This window comes from Papio anubis, chromosome 2 (assembly GCF_008728515.1).
Source record: "Papio anubis isolate 15944 chromosome 2, Panubis1.0, whole genome shotgun sequence".
NCBI classification, from domain to species: Eukaryota; Metazoa; Chordata; class Mammalia; order Primates; family Cercopithecidae; genus Papio; species Papio anubis.
This window is the reverse complement of record NC_044977.1, coordinates 38,865,554-38,890,548: the sequence shown is the minus strand read 5'-3', so window position 1 is coordinate 38,890,548 and position 24,995 is coordinate 38,865,554. Positions and strand designations below refer to the sequence as shown.

Genomic DNA, 24,995 nt, shown 5'->3' with positions numbered 1-24,995 from the left:
AGGTTATTCTGGATTATCTGAGTGGGCCCAGTGTAATCACAAGAATTCTTAAATGTGGAAGAAGGAGTGTCAGAAGGGCTTGGCCTGATGTTACTGGATTTGAAGATAGAGGAAGGGGACCATGAGCCAAGGAAAGTTGGTGGGCTCAAGAATCTGGAAAAGGTAAGAAAATGATTCTCCTCTGGAACCTCCAGAAAGGAACACAGCCCTGCCCACACCTTGATTTTAGTCTACTGAGAATCATGTTGGACTTCTGACCTCAAGAACTATAACACATTTGTGTTGTGTTATGCCACTAAGTTTGTAGTAAGTTGTTACAGCAGCAATAGACAACTAACATAGGCCCTGTGATTTACAGTAAGACTCATCCTGAGTGATACAGGAAGCCATTGGAAGGTCTTAGACAGACCTGATCTGACTTCTTAGGATCATCGTGGATGCTGTGTTAAGAATAGACTGTAGATGGATCCCTTCCTTCGTGCAGCCTTTGGCTTTACCTTTCTGTATTTTATTCATTTAAGATTATAAAAATATATAAGTTCACATTTTTAATAAATCAAGGTCTCTGACCTGTTTTGTTGCTGGAAGTGAAAGTGTGAACTGCAGTTTAAATTAAACCTCTCTGTAAAACACCTCAGAATTGAAAAATACTGAGGTAACTGCCTATACCCCATATATAAAATCGAGTGAATTAATCTGAAGCATATTACCTTTAATGAAAATTGGTAAAGAAATTTGTCAGAATATTTGAAAATTATATTACTTATAAAAATGAAAATACAAAAAATGTTCAGGTGACATATAAAATGCTACTTATGCTATTGCCTTTTTCAAGTCCTAAAAAACATAGTGGTATTATTTTAAATTTGCTATTTGAATTAATTCTGTAGCATTTCATTACAATGTTTCCTGCTCAGAGAGTGACTTTACCTAAAAATAAATTAGGGCTTCAAGAAAAAGAGCTAACTTTTCCCAAAATGAATGAAGATGGGAAACTTTGACAATATTCACAACAGTGGTAGGGATTGGGCTATGGGGAGGAGGACGGGTATTGCTGTTTAGCTCCTTGTAAATCCTATCTAGCAAGGGTTGACAGAGGAGTGGGAAGAAAGATACATAAGAAAGACAGTAAGATATCAATATATCTAGGTTATGAATTAATCCAGAATTTGAGAGTGTTGTTTTAAAATATTAATCGGTCTATTTATGTCAACATACAATAAACACTTGTTGGTTTGCTTTCTATCTTACTGTAATGATGCCACTATTTTCTTCTCCATTTATTTATTATTTTAGAGCTTTTCTTGACATTTTGCAACGGGGGAGGGAGAAAAAGTCTTCTAAAATTTTACTTCTAAAAGGACTAAGCTGTGCTCTAGACTATATGCTGTCTTTAAGCAGCTGGGTTAAAATATATACAGAATGAGTTACTGGCTCAAACAAGGATCAAACAGGTTTTTCCTAACTTTAAGAACAATGCTCTTATAAAACACTCCATAGACAAATACAACCAAAACTTAAATGCAATTAACCTTTAATTTATATACATGAATGAAGAGGGATCTGAGGTATTAAAAACTTAAAATAGCTAATTCAAAAGTAAATTATACTTGGCATTGGAAATCCTTATAATTCCCTACATCATTTTTCTTTCTTATGTTCCTCCTAAGCTAATAAGAAAGTTAATTTTCCATTCTTGAATGCAGATAAACTGATTGTGGAAAGAAGTCGTCCAGCATTTTGATGGGTTGAGGAGAGAAGCTTGCCTAGGATTAAAACGTGAACTTTAGAAGTTGATTTCACGTCATCAATGTTTTTGAGTCAAAGGTGCTATATAGCAGAGTCTTCTACCAGGGTTCCTCATTCTGATCATTCCACTCTCCATTTCTTTCTTGGTAAGGTAGACCAACTACACCTCCCTCAGAGATGAGGGTGGGGCCAATCTCATCCAAATCTTATAGCTTCTGAGGTGGTGTCTGGGTGTGGTAGTGATGGTGGTAGGGCAGAGGTGGGATAAATCTTTAGGAGGTAAGTACAGTGTTACCCTCAGATAGCTTTAAGACCGTATCATTTACAATTTTTTAAAAGTTGGTCTAGGCCGGGCGCGGTGGCTCACGCCTGTAATCCCAGCACTTTGGGAGGCCAAGGCGGGTGGATCACGAGGTCAGGAGATCGAGACCATCCTGGCTAACATGGTGAAACCCCGTCTCTACTAAAAAAATACAAAAAATTAGCCGGGCGTGGTGGTGCGCGCCTGTAGTCCCAGCTACTCGGAGGCTGAGGCAGGAGAATGGCGTGAACTGGGGAGGCGGAGCTTGCAGTGAGCCGAGATCGCGCCACTGCACTCCAGCCTGGGAGACAAAAGCGAGACTCCGTCTCAAAAAAAAAAAAAAAAAGTTGGTCTAAAAAGAGATAAAAGAAAAAGACTTCATGGTGTGGTAGAAAAAACTATACGGTAAATAAGATCCTGGTTCCAGGTCTCCCTGTTTACATCTGCAATCTCTGAGGCGTCTCTTGATCTTTTTGAGACACAGTATCTTCCTGTGTGAAGACAGGGTCATCATCCGTGCCTTACCCCCCCCTCCCACCCCCCCGGTTTGCTGTGAAGATCAAATCAGATGATAGGTGTGAAAGTACTTTGAAATGTGTAAAGTGTTATACAAATATAACATGTTGTCTGTGTCTTTAGTACTCAGAATACTTAAGGGATTTAAAGAAATCATTCTGTGCTCGTAAAGCAGATTAGGATAAAAGCTGGTGAAACTCATCATTACTAATAAAAAATTACTCAAAGTATATGCCAATGGTACTGTCTCTATGAATTTTTTTTTTAAAAACCACACTTTTTGTTTCCTGGGAGAGTGTCCTTGGAAGCCTCTGTACACAGCACTTGGAGCTTCCAGTACTCCTGATCTGCTGCCTTCTGGTCCACCAGCTACCATCTGCCCCCATGATTCTGGGCAGCTGGATTGCCTCCTTAAATCTGATCATCCTCACTCTCCCTTCAGAAGCCACACTTCTTTTTCTATTGAAAGGGCTCCTCCACTGAACTGTGAGCACTGTCCTCTTAATGACTCAGTAGCTCTTGTGTGGCAAGGCAGAATTATCCTTAGGTGACAAAGAGGCAGAACTCTTATCTGCTGATTCATGATAGCACAGACGTAGCCCATATGCAATTGGAACTTATTTGGGGTCAGGGGTCATTTTTTTTTGGTTTAACCTTAAACCCGGTGCCTTACAAAGTGTAGGTACTTGGTAAATAGTTCTTAAATTGATGTGATAAATATATCAGATAACTTGCTTTATCAGGGCTTTAAGCTCAGATTAGTGGGTTATTTAAAGGATAAACATTCTGTCTCTATATTTATATCTGGGATTATGGTGACATGAAGAATTGCTTCGAGTAGCTCCTATCACTTGACAGCGTCCTTGTTTTTCTTATATTGCTTACTCTTACACCCTGCTTAGGACCGGATTAGACTGCAGGAATATGTACAAGAGACGGTGAGGAATTGAACTGGATGGAAAAAAGGAACACTTGTCCTTACCCTGGAGTTTAAAAGAATGAGAATGAGCCTCGTGATATCATAGTTGGAAATGTAAACTTGTTATTAATATGAAAAACTCTACCGTCACATCATTTATTTCTTGCCATTAGAGATCTGGTAGGGAATTGTAGCAACTTGGAAGTAGTGAGCAAAGTTGAGGCATCTCTAATTCATAATCAAAATTTATCCTTTCAGGATATTCTTTTGAAAAATTATTAACATTTCTTAACATGTTTCCTTTTTTTACCTTAAAAATATAACATCCACATTTTCAAAAGAGAAGTACATTCATAACTCCACCATCTTGATATTTTAATCTTACATATATCTTCCAATCCTTGTCCAAATGTATGTTTAAAAATATTTTACATATTTTTTTCTGTGCATATTATTTTTGTTTCTGAGTTTCCCTGGGAGTACTGTATTTGCCAGATGAGGGCTCAATTTCTGAATGGCTCTGAGAATCCTAATTTATGCTGCTGTAGAAACTGACCAAAATGGGTTGGCATCCCCTGGGCAGGTATGTCCTCAAATTTAGAAGGCTCCGTTTGGAGGCTGAAGCAGGAAGTGACTATGAGCTGTACAATAACGAGCAGAGTTCAGTGTAAGGCAATAAAGATAGGTTTTATAAGAAAAGATGTAGGTAGATATTTAAGTAAAATAATTTCAGATGCTAGGAAAGTCCTTCTCCCCACCCAACTCAAACAAGAAACAACAAAAAACCCAACTAAACAACCATTACAATAAATGCACCTCTCCCACTAGTTAACTAACATACTAAAGGTCAGTTTAAGAAAGCACTAACGTTTAAGATGGAAAACTTAAAATATTAGTAGTTGGCATAAGGTTTACAAAAGGGGCAAGAGAAGATGGCAGTCTCTCTGATAGGAATGGGGAGTTAGCGGCATGGTACAGCCCCTATCCACTTTTCAAGGAGGAACGGTGAAAAGGTATCCAGGAAACAGCACAAAACCAAAAAACTGTAAAATTAGGAATTCCTAATTTTGCCAGAGTCAGGTTCTTTCAGATTATTTAGGTTTTATAAGAGAGGAGTGAAAATGAAAAAGCCAAATATAAATTATCCGAAAACTGCCACAGGAAAGACTCTTGCAGGCTCAGAAGACGGCTGTGGAAAAGTCATTCCTAGAACTCTCCAGGATGCATCAGGCCGACCACCTGTTTGCGGAGGGGTTAGGAGCAAGGAAGGGGCCCTAACTCCTGGGAGGAGGGCGCCCGCCCCTCGGTTCCCGGAGCCGGTGGAGGCGTTTGGGGAGCGGGCGGCGCGGTGCACAGGTGGCGGGGGCCGCGCCAGCTGCGCGCCACGCTCTGCTCCGCGGGTGGGCCGCCAGGCGTCGCGCTGGAGCCGCGGTTGCCCTGGAGACCGAGTGGGGCGAGTGGGCGGCGCGGCGAGGAGCCCAGCTGCGGCTGAAGTAGCGGGCGTGAGTTGGGGGGAGTGGCTCCCCGGGCGGCGCGAGGGGTCGACTGGTCCTGGGGCAGGGCTAGGTGGCCGTGAGCTGCGGGGCGCGGCTGGCGAGCCCGGAACGCCTCTGGTCACAGCTCAGCGTCCGCGGAGCCGGGCGGCGCTGCAACTGCACTTGGCTCTTCTGTGCGTCTGACTGTCCCAGCTCCGCGCGGAGGACAGCGGCCCGGCGCTGGGTCCGGCAGGACCAGGCTGCCCCAAAAAGCGCGGAGAGTCACGCCCGCACCTCTACTGCCGCGACCGGGAGCCGGGTAGGCGGCAGGCGCGCTCCCTGCGGCCCCGGGATGACTTCTCGGCGCTCCCCACTGGCGCCTTTGCTGCTCCTCTCTCTGCACGGTGAGTAGCCCCAACCCTTTCCTCCCAGTGGGGCCAGGCTGGGTCGGCGGGCCTGGGGCGAAGCTGTTTGGGGACGGCAAAGAGCCTCCTTGCTTTGCCAAGGGTCGAGAGTCCAACTTTCTCAGGGGCCGTGTTCGTTGCTGCGACCGAGGCTCGCGCGCACCTGCAGCGGCTGCTTCCGCTGCCCGCTCAGCCCAGGTGTTCCTCATCAGAGAGGTAACTAAACTCGCCCCGCTACCTCCGGTCCCGGGCTGGGCCCCGACTCTCACCTCGCTGCGCTGTGGGGAATGCAGGATCGTTTTTAGATAACGAACTCCCTTACTCACTGGTCCAGTTAGAAACTGTAGTTAGAACCAGTTGCCTTTACTAGGCGGCCCTAGGAAAACTAGAAGTGCTTTTCAAATCATTTGGAAAGCTTTATAGCTTTAACGTAATCTTTTGGAAGCCTATACACGTTTTGGCCGAAAATGATCTTTATTTTAAAAAATAATTGTATACTGTGCTATGCTATATTAGAAAACAATAATTTATTTATACTCTAGCTTCATCTCCAGATGACTTAAGTTGGCTTACAAAAATACATAGAATGTAACAATATTAGAACAAAATAAATGTCTTTAAATTTCTTGTTAACAGTTTTAAAAACATGTTTATAAATTTAATTTTCTACTCTCTGCTTAATCTTTCTTACATTTTATTTTCGGTGAATAGCCGTCATATTTAGATCCTGATTTTCATCCTATACAATGCTGTTTGTTTTTTGTGTGTGCATTGTCCTGTGCAGTCCAGTTTTCTGTCCCATTTATTGCTGAGATTTACTGAGTTTTCTTCTAAAGGGTGTTATTTAAAAAGCGGGTTCAGTGATTTATGGAACTTTGTGGTTAACCCTGTTTTTTGTTTTTTTTTTTTTTTTTTCTGGAGACACCAGCATGTTTCCAGTCATTTTATGGCCTTATTCGAACTGATTTTGAAGTAACCTAATTCTAGCCAACTTAAATTGTGCAGATTCATTGAATAGGGGAGAAGAGAATACGAGAACTTTTTGTATGTCTTCTCCATAGAAACTAGTGAAGCTGTAATCATCAAAATTACAGATAATTTTCTAGAGTTCAGTAGGTATATTTTTAGTGATGGTGTGCAGACAATAACATCAATATGTACGTTATGAACTTGTGCTTCCAAATATCTTTTGTACTGTTACTAGTTTGAGATGGCCAGTTTTTCTCTCTCTCCTACTACTTTTTAAGTGTGAAATAAGAGGGTAAATCGGCTTTTTATGAAGTCCTTGGACACAGCTCTAAATATTACCAATATTACAAGAACGGCTCAAATTTTTGGTAGAATAATCTATTATTAAAGTTGTATATTATAATAAATGTTACTCTTTTTGTAAGTAGCATTTGTGTATAGTTTGTTTTTGAAGTATCAGGCAGTACTTTAAAAGAGTTGATATAATTCGCAGAATCAGCCTTGCAAGGTCATCTGATTTGTTCTTTTTTTCTTCGGCAAAACTATTCCCAAGCCATACAAGAATGTTTTTAAAGACTTTCAAGGACATCGCAGTCTTGGCAATAACCTGTTATGTAGAGGCATTTTCCACTTTCAAAAACAGTGTTCATTTGTTCAACAGATATTTACAGAGCCATCAGTCTGTGCATTTGAGTATCTGGTGGGGAAAGGTGGTGGTGGAATACAAAGGTGTGTGTGTGTGAGTGTCTTCAGCCCATAAGGAGTTTGCATTTTTAAAACAGGCTATAAGCATGTACAAATAATTTATGATACAGTGAATGTATGAGGAGTTCTATTTGTTAATGTAGGTATCAAGTAAGACTTCTTGGAGAAGTTTCCTGTTTTTTCTGGGCATTGAATGAGTAGGGTATGAATTGGCTCAGATGGTAGTGGATGGGCTTTCTTAACCAAAGGAACAGCCTGAAGGAAGGATGTGAAGTGGAGCAGGCAGAGGTATACTCTTGAAAGGCCAAGCTGCTAGAGCAGGAGATGTGTGCAAGGGAGAAAGAGCCAGAGAGTAGTTGGGGGCAAGATAGTAGAGAATCTTGAATGCTGCGTTTGGGCTTTATTCAGCTGGCCATGGAAAAAGTACTGATGTTCAGTTTCCTTACTGGGCTTTATTCAGCTGGCCATGGAAAAAGTATTGATGTTCAGTTTCCTTACTGTGGACTGGGGGGAAAGAGGATGAACAGTTAGCGTGCGTGTTTGTGCTAGCACACCTATCTCCAGGAGAGTACTATGCCCTAATCGAATTTTATTCTTGAACTAGTCAAGGGCAAACTTGGTTTGAATGAATTACGGTTCATCCCCAGAATTTTCAATGTGGAATAGCAGGAGGGGTGTATATCTGAACAAAGTTGGTTCTATTACAAAGGGGTAAAGGGGAATGGATGTTAGATAAATAACCAATAGTAGTGGCCACTACAATGAAATAATATACCAAAGGTAGAAATAGAGGGTCTTTTCAATAAATGAAAGAGAATCGATGTTAATAAATTTCTGTTTCTATTTCTGTTTTTTTTTTATTTTGTTTATATTTGTGGAGTAACTTCAAAGGTAATTTGAATTGAAAAGCTGACTTCTTTATAGTTCTTCCAATGAGTTAGATATAACTAAAGTGTTTCTTGTACTTGTGATTCCTTGAATAGCAGATAACTTTTCAGAATTTGAGAAAATGTATAAAAAGGAAGAAACGACCACATAAAATGCTATGAAAATGAAAAAAGTCGTGAACCTTTTCAGTGTTACCATTATTAAAAATTTATTGTAAAATCCAGTTTCTCAGCTCTAAATTTAATACTGTAATTGTTTTAGAAGGATTCACCTGTCAGTAAAAATCTGTAGTTTAACTTACATGAAAGGTGACAGCTACGGGATGAAAATTTCAGAGACCTTGAGCCTAATACACATGTATATTCAACATGGACTATTCAGGAAGCAATTTAAATATTAAATTACCAAGCACTTAAAAAGTGTTATGCTTGGAACTGTTGTCAGACACTAGGTAATGATGCAAGGGGTAAAAGTACTTGTTTTGGCTTCCCCTCCCCGGATAACAGTATGTGGCACATTTTGAAATGTGTTTTCACACTTTCATAGTGGAAAGATTTATAATGAAAATTCTCATTTGAGTCTTCATACTTACGCCATGTGATTTATTGTCAAACAAGGTGATGTGCTGGTGCAAAAGATTCTTTAGTTGCAGTGAGTAATACAAAACAAGGGACAGGAAGTACTTACTGAGCTGGGAGAAAGTACAGAAAATGGTGGCTTTCCCACTAAGGCTTTCCATCCGTAACTACTTAGTTAGTTAGTTTGTTTATTTATTTATTTGAGATGGAGTCTGGCTTTTGTTGCCCAGGCTGGAGTGCAGTGGTGCGATCTTGGCTCACTGCAACCCCTGACTCCCGGGTTCCAGCAATTCTCCTGCCTCAGCCTCCCGAGTAGCTGGGATTACAGGTACCCACCACCACCCCTGGCTAATTTTTGTAGTTTTTGTAGTTTTAGTAGAGACAGGGTTTCACCATGTTGGCCAGGCTGGTCTTGAACTCCTGACCTCAAGTGATTTGCTCGCCCCAGTCACCCAAAGTGCAGGGATTACAGGCCTGAGCCACCGCGCCTGGCCCCATAACTAGTTTATTTAGAATAGGGATTCCAAATCTATTGTCGTCTAGACTAATGATAATTTTTTATACTCTCTCAACACTTAATTATTTTAGGCAGTTTGAGGAGGATTTGCTGAATTTCTGTTTTCTAATTTACTTCAAGTGAACACAGTCATCTCAACTTTCTCTCTCTTTGTTTGGTGAGGACTAGCTGGCACTAATACATCTCATCCCTGCATTTTGGGAACTGCCCCCACACCATCTGGAGGATCTGAAATCCTCTCTTGATCATACTTTGTGAGCAACTGGCTTCAGAGAGGTTGTTGGTTCTTGGGTGGTATTCAAAAAGCCATCTGATTTGAGCTGAGTTTGGTCTTAAAAGTGGAAAGTTAATTAGTTTACTTATTAGTTAAGCCTATCTTACTAAACCATGGAAGGATTTTTTTTTTTCTGTTAATGTTTGGGTAATTAATTTTCTGTGTACCTGGTTTTCTACCACCCAAGAACAAGACCAGAGTAGTGGTTTGCATTTGTAGTGGTTTTAAATTGTAGAAGTATGAAGTTAGCCACAGAGAGAAAATGTGTTTCCAATTTGCACATAATAGACTCAGCCAATGATCTACCACATCATCATTGCCTTTATGAGATATTATATAGGTACAGTATGGCTCTGCCTCACTCATATATTACAGAAAGGATCATATTTTGATAAGTGTCACTAGAATATTTACAGAATAGAATAAAACCCATACAAATTTACTATTATGGGCAAAGTGTGTTCAATAAAAAGTTATTTGAAAAAGTCTACTTACTGGTTTGTTTTCATTTAGCAGTTAACTCTGTTGATCTTGAGAGAGATAGAAGCTGACAGTCTTAGAGGACACTTTTATTTAGAAAAGGATTCCTGGAAAGAAACAGATCTTAGAAGCACCGAGTTCAGAAAATTCTTGTATCACGTAGAGTTCCTTGGGAAGATCTTCAGATAATTAGGTTAACGTTAGCAGCCATTAATGGTAGTAGACCAGGGTTTAGGATTGCAATAGGTGGTTAAAGTATAATAGGTTTGTGGGACTGGAAAGCCAATGCCATTTTTTCACTGAGGGTAACAAATAGGTAATTAAATACAATATGACTTTGTGAATGTAACTCTAATGTAATGAGGCCACTTGTAGGCTGGTCTTAAAAGAATTATCAGTTCAATATTTTTAGAAATTTAAGTTTAAATATTTACCAAAGTCTGTTGAAGATCCCAACAATGGAAACATAACAGTGTCCTAATTTAGAGAACCCCTTTACTCACTTTTGCCCAAAGTTTCACTGTTCACAGCAGTCACACACATAAAACCTTTCTCTTCTGTATTCCCCTTAATGATTGTTTTTTCTTTTTACTTGTCATCGTCTCCTTCCATTTTGGAAGATGTTATGTTCCTCTGCTAGTAACATCAGGTTCTTCTATGGTAATAAATCCAGTCCTGGTTCTTTCCAATTATTCAGTTCTACCCATTTCAAGGATTGATATTTACAAAAAATTAACCCTGGAGCCAACCAGGCAGACACAGAAATCACCATAGAAGGTGAGCGTTGGTGGGGGTATGTGGGAGTGTGGGCATAGTTATATGCTAATATTTTCCCCTTGTTTAATGAAGTTAACTTTATAATAGAATTCTCTTTCTCCCCCTGTGCTTGTGCTCTTTCTCTTTTGCTCTCTCTCGCTCTCTCTCCCCCCTACCTCTCTCTCTCTCTCTACGTGTGTGTGTGTGTGTGTGTGTGTGTGTGTGTGTGTGTGTGTGTGTATTATCCCCAAAAGGCAGTACCATGTCTACCATGCTGGGCACTATAGTAATGCTCAGTAGACACTTGTGAATGAAGGTTTACTAATGTAGGTGGTACCCCTGAGAAGACTGTTGTTTTCTTTTTTTTTTTCATATTTTAAACTTTTTATTTTGAAGTATAGATTCATAGCAAGTTGTAAGAAATGTATAGGAAAGTCCCATGCACCCTTCACTCAGCCTCCCCTGATGTTACCATCCCCCAAAAACAGAGTACAAAATCAAAACCAGGAAATTGGTGTTGGTATGCCCACAGAACTTATTCAGTGGGCGAAGAAAATTTAAGTACATTTTCTTTTTTAAAGAAAAATAAAATTTTTGTTACAAGTTTCTTTAGGGATTTGGTGTGACTATGTCAGCTTCAACTAATCTTTACACTTTGGTAAATATTTTGTGAAACAGGTGATAGAGATCAATTTTCATAGTTTTTTTTTTTTTTTCAAATTTTATGACTTCTGTGGAAGTTTATTCAAAATTTCAATACTTACAGATCTTTTGAAATAGATTTTTAGCTTATCTTTAATCCTAAATATTTGAAAAATTTTTTCCTAAGGAATTCTGAAGCTTTTGCTTCATGTTGTAAGGAATGATCTTGGACTTTTGGGAATTTCTTTGGAACCTTGAAGTTTACCATTTTCATGTCTGGTGTTCTTAGTCCTGAGGGACCTGTATGTTAGAACTAGTCTCCCAAAGATGGAGATAATTAGTTAAAATAACATCTTTTGTAGCCTGAGGCCACCCTCTTTCTCCCTACATTACCGTATACAGAGTACTGGAGACACTTTTCTAGAAATACGAGCATTAACTAAAAATCAACCTTATGTTGGGGGAGTTTTGCAAGACTGGCAGTTGTCTGCCTCTCCTATTCCCTTCCCTCCTCCTGAAGTCTATGTATTTCCATTCATAGTTTATCCCAGACATGATTTATACCCTTATGGACCACACTGTCAGTCTGAAGTATTTATACATCTCTCAAAATGTCGAAAGTCGTTTACTAATCATAAATCCTGCACTATATACTTAAAGATGACTTAAATAACATCAAACATCAAGGCTTAATACTTAATCTTTTTTTTTCTTTGGGCCAGGTCTATGATTATAAGGTATAGAACTTCTTTTAGCCCCCATGGGTCAAGATCATCTGCCAGAACACAGAATACATGGCAAAAACAGAGGCTGCACTACTGTAGTAAACATCACTTCTTGAAGAATATGTTCAAATCAGGCTAACATTTTAGGCTTTTATTGGTTAAGAAAGTCTATAGTACAGTTCACTTATGTATATTGCTCATGTGTAAATACAGATAGCTTTGTTGGTCAAGACTTAAGACAGTAGTATGCAGGGCATGTGAAAAATTAGTTAACAGTGTACTGCAAAGATTCTTAAACTTCCTGGCCTTAAAGATTATTGGGGCTTTAAAGATTATTGAGGACTGCAAAGAGCTTTAGTTTATGTGGATTATGTCTATCGATACTGTATTAGAAATTAAAAGTGAGAACATTTAAAAGAATCTATTAATCTGTTTAGAAACAAGACATCCATTACACGTTGGCATAAATATTTTTATGACAATTAACGTTTTTTTCCCCCCAAACTGAATAATATTAGTGAGAGAAGTGGCACTTTCACATTTTTGGGATCCTCTTTAATGTCTGGCTTATTAGAAGACAACAGATTCTCCTATCTGCTTTTGCATCTCATTTATTGTGATATGTCATCTTGGTTTGGTGGAAAATGTGAAGAGTATCTGGTCTCACACTGATACTTAGTATTTTGATAGCATTTTCAGATAATTTTGGATATTCATCTTTGATATTCTACCAAAACATGATGTGCAGTAGTTTCTTACAGACTGGTTGAAATGTGGAACCAGAAACCATATCAGTGAACACTTCCTACTTGTTATATTAAAATCCATTGGTTTATCTTGCACTTTGAATGGATCTTTTACTCATGCATGATTTTTCATAGATCTATGCATTGATCATTGGAAAATATTGGTTCACTTTGTTACACAGATCTTACAAATGTTAACATATTATGTTATGTAACATTTAAAAATTACATTTATCAATATCACCACTGAGATAATCAGAATAGTCTTTTAAGTATTATGAAGCTGTTAAGCTCACAGTGTCAGATACAAGTTTTCCAGAGTTTTAATATTTGCTTGAATTTTATCACTGCCCACAAATGACTGTCAGTTATTTCACTTGAAGTGATGGTCTCATTTTGTACTGTTTTGAGAAAATGTCTGCTAAATATATAAGTTTGACTAACCATAGTCTGCGAGTTGTTCATTCAAGTAGATATGAAGGAAAGTGATTAGTTCTTTCAGCCTTGAGCTCAAATGATTGCACCAGTGCCTTACTTTGAGATGACCATTTTGCTTCAGTATGCAGCGTAAGTCGTTTTATACTACCCATTTTGTCACACAGAATATTACAAAAGGTCAAGATTTAATGAAATTATTGTTATTGTTTCATCAAAGACATTCTTTAGTGAAACTGGATTTTTTTTCTTTTTTAACTGTGACTACATAATAGCAAAGACTACAGTGACTACTAGTACAGTCTAATGCCAAGTCCTTGACCTGTGTTAAGGTGCCAACAGTTTCACCCAGTACTGCTTTTGTACCATCAATGCACATGTTAGCCCAGGAGAAAAGGGATAAAACTCCACTGTTAGTAAGCAAAGTAGTTTTTACTACACAGACTTTCCGAAAGGGTCTTGGGAATCTGCATCAGCCCATGGACTATACTTGAAATGCTGGTATCCGTAATAGAATGTTGGATTCTCTTTTTTTTTGGAATTGCTGTAGAGACAACTAGCCATACAATAAATCTGTGCTATATGGGGTGGCATTAAATGGAATATACATGTGTTATTTTAAAATAAAAAAGGAACTCATTTCAAATTCATTGTTTTGTATTATAATTTAAAAACATGTAAAAGTAACATTCTAGGGTAAAAACTCAATGAAAAAGTATTTAAGAAGTTTTTTAAGAAGAATTTTTGTATTTTTAGTAGAGACGGGGTTTCACCATGTTGGTCAGGCTGGTCTCAAACTCCTGACCTCGTGATCCGCCTGCCTTGGCCTCCCAAAGTGCTGGGATTACAGGTGTGAGCCATTGTGCCCAGCCTAATATAGGCATCTTACCACATCTGTTACATGGATCTATCTCATTCTTTTTAATGGAAGTTTAGCATTTCATAGCAAGTATGCTATAATTTTTAGCTGTTTCTCCATTATGCACATTTGTGTTGTCTCTCATTTTTTGATATTCATAATGTTTTAGTGACCGTCTTTGTACATATACCCTATACATTTGTATAGATATTTCTGTGGTCTAGCTTGCCCAAAGTGCAATTGTTTGGATGTACACATTTAACATTTGGGGGGAGACAATAGCATTGTCGTGATTCAAACCCAATATGTCTGACTATACAAAGCCTATGTAAAAGTTCATGGGCTTTGTATAGTCAGACATATTGGGTTTAAATTATGACTCATCATTTCTTTGCCCTGTGACTTTGAGAATGTTATTTAATGTCCCGAGCTTGAGTTTTTCTTGTGAAACGGAGATGGTCTTCTTACTGTATTGAGAAGTACTAAATTAAATGAGAACTGTTATCTGTAAAGTGTCTAGCATAGTGCCTGACTGACAGCAAGTGCTCAGTTAGTGGCAGTTACTGTTACAAGGATTGATCAGTCCCAATTTTTAAGTCAGGAGATGAGTCTATTTAGGGTGTGCCACTGGAGCTGTGGCCTAGGGCATATCATGTAATTCTCCAGGCCTGCTTTCATTTGCAAAATGAGGGAATTAGACTAGGTAATCTCTTGTTCTTTTCCAGTTCTATAATCTTGTGATTCTTTGACATGGTTTCCAGTATTGAAAATATTTGTAATAAGATAAACTGGAGATATTATGTGGCTGGTTTTAACATGTTTATAAAATTTTTCCTAAAATAGTTACTTTTCTCTCTCCCTCCCCCTACCAATATAATAAGATGTTATAGTAATTTCTGTCCTCAGAATTAAAACTATCTCCATCTGTTGTAGAAAGATTACAAAATGTCATTCAAATATAGTCTTATTTTAAAAATTTATTTTAAAATTGATTGCTACTCACTTTGACTTAGGCTGTGTACATACCTATTTTTTCTCTTCAGTTCTTTGTATCACGGACAGATCTTGTATGTATCAGGAAAGGGTCAGTTCAAAGAAGGCTGTAAGTATGACAGTATCTTCGTTTTACCTCAATCAGTGTATTCTAATTCTTTAACGTAATTTCTGTGATCTTTCTCTGCTTTTCTCTGATAATGAGCTTTCTTTGTCTTAAGCCAAGCATAGATGTCTAAATTTTAGCTACACTAGGTTACATGATAAATATAGACATTTTACTAGGGTTATTATTGATTAAAAGGGAAAAGCTTGTGAGCATAAAAAAAAAAGAAGTTTTAGGCAGGAATATAGTGATACTTAAACTGAAAGCTTTGGAGGGGTGTGGTTAGGGCACATCTTAATTTTGATTGTATATCATTGATTATCTCATCAATAGTGTTGCCTAACTGTTCTTTTTTTTGCATTTTCATGAGAGAGGTTGTTTTTACACAAAGCCAGGTGGTCTCTAAAATTGATAGAATTAATTACATTGACAAAACTTAAATAATTCTGAGATTCGTAAACTCACTGCCTAGTATTTTATCTTGGTAAGTAGAATCTGTTTTCAGGTCATTAAATTTTTCCTGAAACAACCATACTGATAAGAGATGCTTCTTGAATTTTGTACTCCAAAATATTAATAGTAAAAGAAATTTAAACATGATTCATTTTCATGAGAATGTTTCCTAAAATTGTGACTTTTGATTCTTTCTAATTTGTTCATTGTCCTCAGAACAGGACAAGTTTTAGTTGCCTGTTGATTAATATGTATTTTCATTTTCAGTCTCAACATTTGCATTTCTTTGAACAAATTAATTGTGCTCTTATCCTCCCAACCCCTTACTCCCACCGCAGTTATTTTGAATTTAGGGAGTTGAGTTATCTTTCTCATTAATAAGAAAGTATAATGTTGTGAGCCACAGGGAGCTGGACCAGTAAGGTCTCTTAGAGCCCTTTAATTCCATAATGTCCTTGATCTGATGAAGCCGCTCGGTAAATCTCTTCACAATTTCCATGACCAAGCCATCTGCCTGCATTAAAATAAATCAAATCTGCTTACTCCTTCAGTGTCTAACAAATATTCTATAAACTGATGATGATGAAGACCATGAACACAAAAATAATTTGCAGTCTTCAGCACTTCCTTTTGAGTTCTCAGCTCAGATTCTCTTGACATAGTGGGGGTTGGCATGTCAGCTTTTTCTTCGACTTGAGTGGAGACTAGTGAAGTCCATTCTCCTAGTCCTTTTCATTATATTTGTCTCAACTGTGGCAAGTGAACTAATTCAGCTTTTTCATGTTTAGGTTAAACGTCACAAAACTTTACTTTTTCTTCTACTTCACGTATGTTAATTAGAGAAATGCACATAGATTTATCTAATTTTATATGTGGCAGTTTACATATGTGTAAACTGAGTATAGGGGGTGCATACATGTGCATATGTGTTTTTAAGTCTCTGGCAGACTGATTTTATATCTGGTTCAGGTTTCTGATATTGTCCAGACTTTAGGAACTATGTCAGTTGTAGCAGCACTATGCTGCAAAAGTGCATGATCCCATAGCCCATTTGTAGGCAAAAATAGTTATTTTTTTTTAACATCTTGAAAAGCATTGAATTTTTGAAGTATTTCTTCTTTGTGATCTTCTTACTATCCTTTCGTTCCTCACCGCATTTGTTTTTCCTTTGAGACGGAGTCTCGCTCTGTCACCCAGGCTGGAGCGTAGTGACGCGATCTTGGCTCAGTGCAACCTCTGCCTCCCCGATTCGAGCAATTCTCCCTGCCTCAGCCTCCTGAGTAGCTGGGATTACAGGCATCAGCCATGACACCTGACTGATTTTTGTATTTTTAGTAGAGACAGGGTTTCGCCATGTTGACCAGCTGGTCTCGAACTCGTGACATCAAGTGATCCTCCCGCCTCAGCCTCCCAAAGTGCTGGGGTTACAGGCCTGAGCCACCGTGCCTGGCCAAAGACATTTTTTTTTTTTTTTTTCCTAGTTTTGGCCTGTAATGAGTAATGCTGCTGCACATGTTCTTGTGTGTGTCTTTTGATGCATATCAGAATGAATTTCTGTTGGGTATATCCCTACGAAACAAATTGCATATGTTCAACTTTAGTAGGTATGGCCCATTTTCTGAAGTGGCTGTGCTGATCTTTCTCCCACTAGCAGTGTATGAGAGTTTCATTTCCTTTACATCCTTGTCAGTGAACACTAGGTATTGTCAATCTGTTTTATTACTTCAGCCATTCTGATAGGTGCATAATGATATCTCATTGTGTCTGTGTGTGTATGTATGTAGGTGGTTTTGTACTTCCCTGATTACTAATGAAGTTACACACCTTTTCACCTTTTTACTAGCATTTGGGTATTGTCTTTTACAAATTTTCCATTGAAGTCATTTGCCAGTTCTTAAAACAACTTTGTTGAGATATAATTCACAAACGATATGATTCACCCACTTAAAGTATACAGACCAATAATTTTTGGTATTTTACATTATTTTAAAAATTGTGGTAAAATATATATAACATAACATTTACCATTTTAACCATTTTAAGTATATGATTCAGTGGCATTAAGTACATTTGCAGTGTTGTGCAGCTATCACCACTATTTCCAACACTTTTATGTTGCCCTAAACAGAAGCTATAACTATTAAGCAATACCTCCCAGTTTCCACCTAACCCCTGGTAACCTCTAATCTACTTCTTATCTCTATAAATTTGCCTGTTCCACATACCTCATATAAGTAGAATTATACAACATTTATCCTTTGTGTCTGGGTATTTATTTCACTTGGCATAGTAGATTTATTTTACTTGCCATAATGTTTTCGAGGTTCATTCATGTTGTAGCATATACCAGAACTTCATTTCTTTTTATTGCTGAATAATTTTTCATTGTATGAATATACCACATTTTATATGCTCATCTGTTGACGGATACTTGGGCTTCTTGCCAGTTTTCAAAATTAAGGAGTCAGTGTCCCCTCCCACTCCCTTGGTTTCAGTGGGTTTAAAAAACATGTTTGTTGAAGTACTGGCACGTTATTGTTTATATGTGTTGTAAAATCTCTTCCTCTGTGACTTGCTTTTTTACTTTCTCAGTTTGGCGTCTTTTAAAGAACAGAAGTTCTTAATTTTAAGTGATTCATTTAAGCAACTTTTTTCTCCTTTACTAGCATTTTTTGTGTCTTGACTACAAGTTTTTTGCCTTTCCTAATGTCATAAAGATATTTCCTGTTATCCTTTGTAAGCTATACTGTTTTACCTTTTATATTTCAACCTACAGCCTATCTGGAATTCATTGTCTTGTGTGCAATGAGAGTTGGGGGTAAGGACAATTTTTTTTTTTTTTTTTTTTTTTTGGTGATGGCTGGCTTATTTATGTTTAGCCTTTTTAGGAAGATAAGATGTGGTCTTATACTTTGTTTTACCTGTAGAATCTAGTACAGTGCCTTACATATGGTGAGTGATCAATAAACTCTTATTAATAAATAAGTCATGAAGACTCATCTCCCAAAAAACACATAGGGTCCCAAACAGAATTCTGTATATGAATACTATACAAGCATTATTTTTTTCCTCCTTTTGTTGTCTTTTTCCTCCTCCTCTGTTGTCACCATCATCTTTATCACTGTCATATCCTTTTACTTCATTAACATAATCTTCATCATCTGGAGTTGAGGTTAAGTTTTTAATCTCACAATATTAATTTTTCTATTATATAGTAATTTGTTTTAAAATAATCATTTTAGTTTTAAATGGCCTTTTACATTGTTGAATCCTTTGCATCATATAACCACTGCCTACATTTGTATTGTACAAGGGATTTTAACCTGTGACCAAAAGATGGTTTTCGGGGAGGTCACAGAAATTTCATTCCAAATTTAGTGTTATATGCATTTGACATTTTTTGTTTCCCTGGGGAGAGTGTCTCATCAACTTTTAAAAATATGTTATTTCATTTTCCAACAAACTATTGAGAACCTATTCTATATACACCACTGTGAGTTATAAAGAGATGTTCAATATATCTGGTCTTAAGTAACTTTATACTTATATAACTACAGTTGGAATTATAACTGTAGTTACAGTTTGGAGATGTATGTGAATCAGGAAAGAAGTAATTGCAGAATACTTATTGTCAGGATTGTGTGGGGAAACAGAAGTATAGATATATCATAGTTAAAATGTCATGTGGAAGAAGATATAGCCAGATAGCTAATAAACTTGTGTATTGCCTGTCTGGTCTTTATCCCAGCCAGTGAGGCATGGCACATTTGATTCTTATGTATTCAGTGGTTTGTAAGGAGAAAAAGAACAACTGAGGGTTTATTATACTCCAGGCATCTGGGGATAGAAGGATGACAAATGTGGATGATCCAGTCTTCAAGTTTAGACTAAACTTCCATGATTTACTCTGAAAGACAGACATGACTTAGCTCATTATGGTGTCATGTATTACATTCGTGGAGTGAGTGAAGTGTAATTTCCTGCTCAATTCTCATTCTTGTCCTCACCAAGCCGTTCGATTTTCCCTGGTAGTATGTATTCTTTGGAGTATGGTCCTTTGGAGTCTGCACACTGTGCAACTGTGCATGAGTATGTAAAAGTGATGACATCGAGGCAGTGACAGAAAACAGGTGGAGTCTGAGGCAGTGCACCTGGTTACTCAGGACTACATGAAGTATATGAGAGACCAAGCAGTGTCTGTGTGTCCTTGTAAGGGGATTGACAGAGGCCTGTGTTACAATGTAGAGGTCTGTGCAGGGATTTCAAGATCAGTGTCTTCCTCTGTTTGGGCCGCAGTAACAGAATACGACAGACTTGGTGGCTTATAAACCACAGAAATGTATTTCTCACAGTTTTAGAGGCTGGGGAGTCTAAGATCAAGGTGCCTGCAAATTTAATGTCTAGCGGCCTGCTTCCTGGCTTGTGAACAGCTCTCTTCTTGCGGTATCCTCACATGGTGGAAGGGGCAAAGAGCTCCCTGGGGCCTCTTTTATGATGGCATAAATCTCATGTATGAGAGGTCCACCATCATGACCTAATCATCTCCCAAAGACTCCGCCTTCAGGTATCACCACTTTGGGTTTTAGGTTTCAATATATGAATTTTGTGGGGGATACAAACATTCAGTCTATAGCAATCAGAGACAAATGGCCAGGATCACAGTACAGGGATGGGAACCTGCACACACCCACCACTGTTCCCGTTCAATAACAGCAACAATGGAAAGAAAACCCTCACAAAGGAGCATTCATATTTTACTGGTTACCAGTCTGGCCTAGTCTGTCAAGATACTCTCCAGCAGAGGCAGGTAAAGAAACCAGAGAACTTGGTGTGGCTATGGGGGCAACTCTTTTCTTCTCTGGCTGGGGGTAATTTGAGTACTCTCTCCTTCATGCAGGAAGATACCGTCTTGAAGCAAAGCAGCACAAGGGGAAAGAAATCTGAAAGACCGAGAATTTCTCTGAGCTATTGAAAAGAGAAATCTAGAGGTTTCTTAGGCTGTGCAAATTCTTGGATCTGCCTGAAATAACTAAATTCAGTCCTATCTAATCATCTTCCTGACCCCTGTCACCCATCTAGTATGAGAGTGAGTTGGGGGTGTGTGTGAGTGAGAAGTGGTAAGATCAGATCGGTTTGAGAGAAAATAGACTCTGTTTCTTTGCATATGCCTATTTATTAACAAAGGAATGTAAATGTACTTATTGCTGTCCTCTTGATAAAATTTGCTATAGATGTATGGCTAATCCCACAGAATCAAGGATCCTTATCTGGCCAGATGCACCAATTTTGACCTCTGTCCTAGTTTTTAACTTAAGCTGATATACCAACAGGGCAGCAAATATATAAGCAGTTGCAAGAACTGCACTGCAATGGTTTATTGAATCTTAATAAATGATACTTTCTTTTAAGAAAAGCCTCTTTATTCGCTTGATCACTTGAAGTGCTTTTTAAAAATACTTGGATTTGGCAGGCTTTTTCTGATACTGAGGTGCTCACAGTAAACTGAATGTGGTTAAACAGCTTGGAACACTGGAGTTGAATAGTTTCTGGGCACATGTGCCAAAGAATGGCAAGCCAAGTCATCCAGCCTCCAGTGCCAGCTCTGATGAGCTTCAGTTCTGCTGCTGCCAGCACTTCTGCATGCCTCTCTGAGTCTCACACATTTCTTCTTTTAGTGTCACAAGTGTCCAGTCTGGATGTCACATTTTCATTAAGGGCATAGCTGTCATTGTTGGGTAACCACCATGTGCCATATATTGCCTAGACATTTTATGTGTGTATATACATTAATCCTTAAACTAAGCCTGTGAGATAGATGAGTATTAGTCCTATTTCCAAGTGAAGAAATAGATGATTCAGTTGTAGAGCAGAATGAATTCCAGTACCTATAGTTAAGAGCCTGGAATATTAAGATGGTAGGTAAAGATAATATGTAACATGTAAAAATAATAAAGTGCCTAATACTGTGTCAGGCTCAGGTGATCAGTAAGTGGATTACATTTTCTCTTATAAGCTCCATTTACCTTTGTGGTGATTTTGTCTGCATTCTAGGGCCTAACTGGAGAATTTGGGAAGCATTTGTAGAAGTTATGGGCAGATCTTATAGCAGAGCTTTAGAACCCTAAACATTAGAATCTTAAGCACTGTGAAGCTCCAAACAGTAAACTGTAAAGTATAGGTGAGGAGGTAATACAGTTCTGAGTTTTTTATCCTCAAGAGGACTTCTCTCTCTTTCTCTCTCTCTCTCACTCATCTACCTTTCTCTCTGCCTTGCTGATGCCTTATTTATTTGTTTGGTGTGCCTAGTAAGTAATAAAGCACTAGCTATGAGAGTTTACAATTTTATTTTAATTTGTATCAAATAATTGTGTTATCAAATTCAAAGGGGAATTATTAAAAATCCTGTTTTAGAGATTACCACTCATTAAGAAATTATGCTCGACTGTTGGGTTAGACAATGTAGGTGGTAGGAAAGAGGTATAAAACTCAGTTCTTACCAACATGGAGAAACCCCATCTCCACTAAAAATAGAAAATTAGCCAGGCATGGTGGCACATGCCTGTAATTTCAGATACTAGGGAGTCTGAGGCAGGAGAACTGCTTGAACCCAGGAGGCAGAGGTTGCAGTGAGCCGAGATTGCACCATTGCACTCCAGTCTGGGCAACAAGAGTGAAACTCTGTCTCAAAAAAAAAAAAAAAAAAGGAAAACAAAGAAACAAAAAACTCAGTTCTTGCCTCCACTGAGTTTATACTTTTAGAGGAGAAAAGGGAAAAAAAATTTTTGAATGCCTAACTAGTCTTTCAGTGTGCATTATATAATTAATTTTTACCACAACCTGGCATTGTTTTCATTTGATAAACAAGAAAAATGATGATCAGAAAGGTTAAATAAGATCACATGGCTCAATTCCTTTGGTTTCCAAAACTTGTCTTCCTGGCTTAAGGAACAGAGAAGAGTTTCAGTTGTGAGCCACATGATGATGTTTTGGTTAACAATGGACCACACATACAGTGACTGTGGTCCTATAAGATTATAACACCGTATATTCACTGTACCTTTTCTGTGTTAAATATGTTTAGATACACATATTTACCATCGTGTTATAATTGCCTACGGTATTCAGTCCAGTAACATGCTCTACAGGTTTGTAGTGTAGATGCTCCACCATATAGCTCAGATGTGTAGTAGGCTATATACCGTCTAGGTTTGTGTGAGTACACTCGATGTTCACACAATGATAAAATCACCTAATGATGCATTTCTCAAGACATATCCCTGTCATTAAGTGAAACATGACTGTATTTCACCTTCAGATTTCCCTTATTATTCTTTTTTCTGGGCCTGGAAAATAATGCTTATGCTTTAGTACCCAGCTTGGATATCACTTCCCAAGTGAAGGCTTCCCTAGAGTTAGCTTTTTTTCCCCCCTACATCCATATAACTTTGCTCAAACTTTAGCTTTTATCTGTTTACTGTAATTTATGCACTTGCCTATTTGTTTAACCATCTTCTTCCTTTCTTAGCCAGTGCTTGATACACGTTTATTTCATAAACAATACATGATAATTGTATTGTCAGGTTAGAAGTACAACTAGAGTCAGAGACCTTATGGAACAGGTAGGAACTAATTGAGTCTTGCAGGATCTAAGTGGGATGTAGACTAGCACAGAGGTGGCCTGGTACACAAGACTGGGGAGGGAAGAGTGTGGGAGATGATGTTAGAAATAGTCGTATGGAAAGGAGCGTTGCTAGTTCCTGTTAGGAAGTAACATGAGTTAAATTTGGATGCCACGTTTATCATTTCAGCTCTTTGAAAACTGCCCCTAATGATATGTCTTTTCTTTTGTTTCCTCAAAATTAATTATCCTTTGGTAGCTATGGTAACTCATTTGAAGCTCTGTTATGCATGTAATTTGTACACATTGAACTATTTGCTTCAGCATTCTAAATATTTTCTTGCATAGTCAATAATCCTATATTTACAATGTTCTCTTTCTTCTGGCAAAAATTGGCTTTTCCTCTTAGATTTCTAAAGATTTTTTTAAAAAAAGAATTAAGAATGACAGCATGAATAGTAAATTACCATAAATGACCATCATCTTTGTCACTCATGTGCATGCTTTTATTTGCTGGAATTGACATATTTCTGGGCAGTTTTTACTTTGAGAATCTTTGAACACATGCCACATGCCACCTGGCTTCCCCAGCTTCCCAGCTCCCAGGACCGTTACAGCCTCACTCCTGAGGGCTGCCACACCTCTGTCCCTTCTCTTCTGTGCCCCACAGCCCAGTGTGACACCCTTTGTGCCTCCTTCCTGGCTCTGGCCCAGCCAGTTACACCTTTGTGTTTGCAGCTCTTCTTTTCCCATGCTGTCTCTTACTGGATCCCTAAACTTCCTAGCTCAGCCTTTCTGCCTGGTCTACTCAGACTGGTTTTCTTTTTATGTCCTCCCTCTCTCTTTCAGATGAGTTTTGCACCTGCGCCCCCGTTCAGTGGTTAGACTAAATGGTCCATTTCTTCTCTTTGGTCAGAGTACTGTGTAACCTTTGAATCATTTTTCTCTTGTGGAAAGTGGGACAGGTAATGGCTACCCACACCAAGTGGCTAGACTGGATGAGGTGATGGACTTCAGGCACCAGGTGCTTAGTGAATAGGAGTCTCTAACTTTTCCTTTTCCCCAGCTCTTAACATTATAAAACAGCTTTTTAAAGCATTTATTCATGTTTGGTAAATATTTATCTAGTGCCCACTTTGTATTAGGCTATGTTCTAGGTACTGAGGATATAGCAGAGGCAAAAATAGACTAAAGACATTTGTAACAACAACTTAGGCAGCAAAAAATGAGATGGGACTACATTGTTTTTTCTCAAGTCCCTGCCTCTTAAAAGTGTTTACTTACCTCTGAAATAGAGGCATGTGAAGAATAACATGACACAGAAAAAATGTTATGTTAGGTACTTAGGTGTCCTTAAGTCATGGTAAATATACTTTTTAAAGCTTTTACAACCTTTCAGTTTTGTTTGTGTCATCCAGGTTTATAATGGATTCCTTAGTGAAGTGACAGGGTTGTAGTGGGTAGAGGGTCTCTGTCACCCCTGCAGTTAATTGCGTTAAATAAGGTAGATCTTACACAAGCATTGTTTTCATTTCTAAATAAATGACTATTGCGAAGAGCAGTAATGAAACTTTAATAATTTTGTCTGAGACATTCATTGGCCAATATTGCCTATACCACAGTGCCTTACAGAGGGCAGGTATTTAGGAAAGACGTGTGGACCCAGCAAATGTTTATTTCTGGAGGTACTTTTATACTTCCATTTTGGGGGCTTTATCAGCAATTACATGTGATGTTTATTTGCAGTAATAAACATCGTCCTAGATAATATCTGTCTCTTAATTTATTTGTATAGTTTAGAAAAGTAAAGTTGTTCTGTTTGAATTGTGTTTATTTTAAAAGTACTTCTAAGTTGTTTTAGTACTACTAAAAAGACATTTAGCATAC

General features: G+C 38.2%; 1 protein-coding gene across 5 annotated transcripts in view; it reads left to right on the top strand.

The window, feature by feature from the left end:
* IGSF11 (immunoglobulin superfamily member 11) overlaps positions 1–24,995 on the top strand; it is a 207,567-nt gene that overhangs the window by 81,185 nt on the left and 101,387 nt on the right. Inside the window, exon 1 of one of the 5 annotated variants that reach the window (XM_031663033.1) lies at positions 15,023–15,040. The exons of 3 other annotated variants lie outside the window; for them this stretch is intronic. The gene's annotated coding sequence lies outside the window, so the exon portion shown is untranslated. Of the gene's footprint in view, positions 1–15,022; positions 15,041–16,921; positions 20,298–24,995 lie in introns of those variants that run through there. One more of the 5 variants, XM_017955178.3, reaches the window with a different exon arrangement.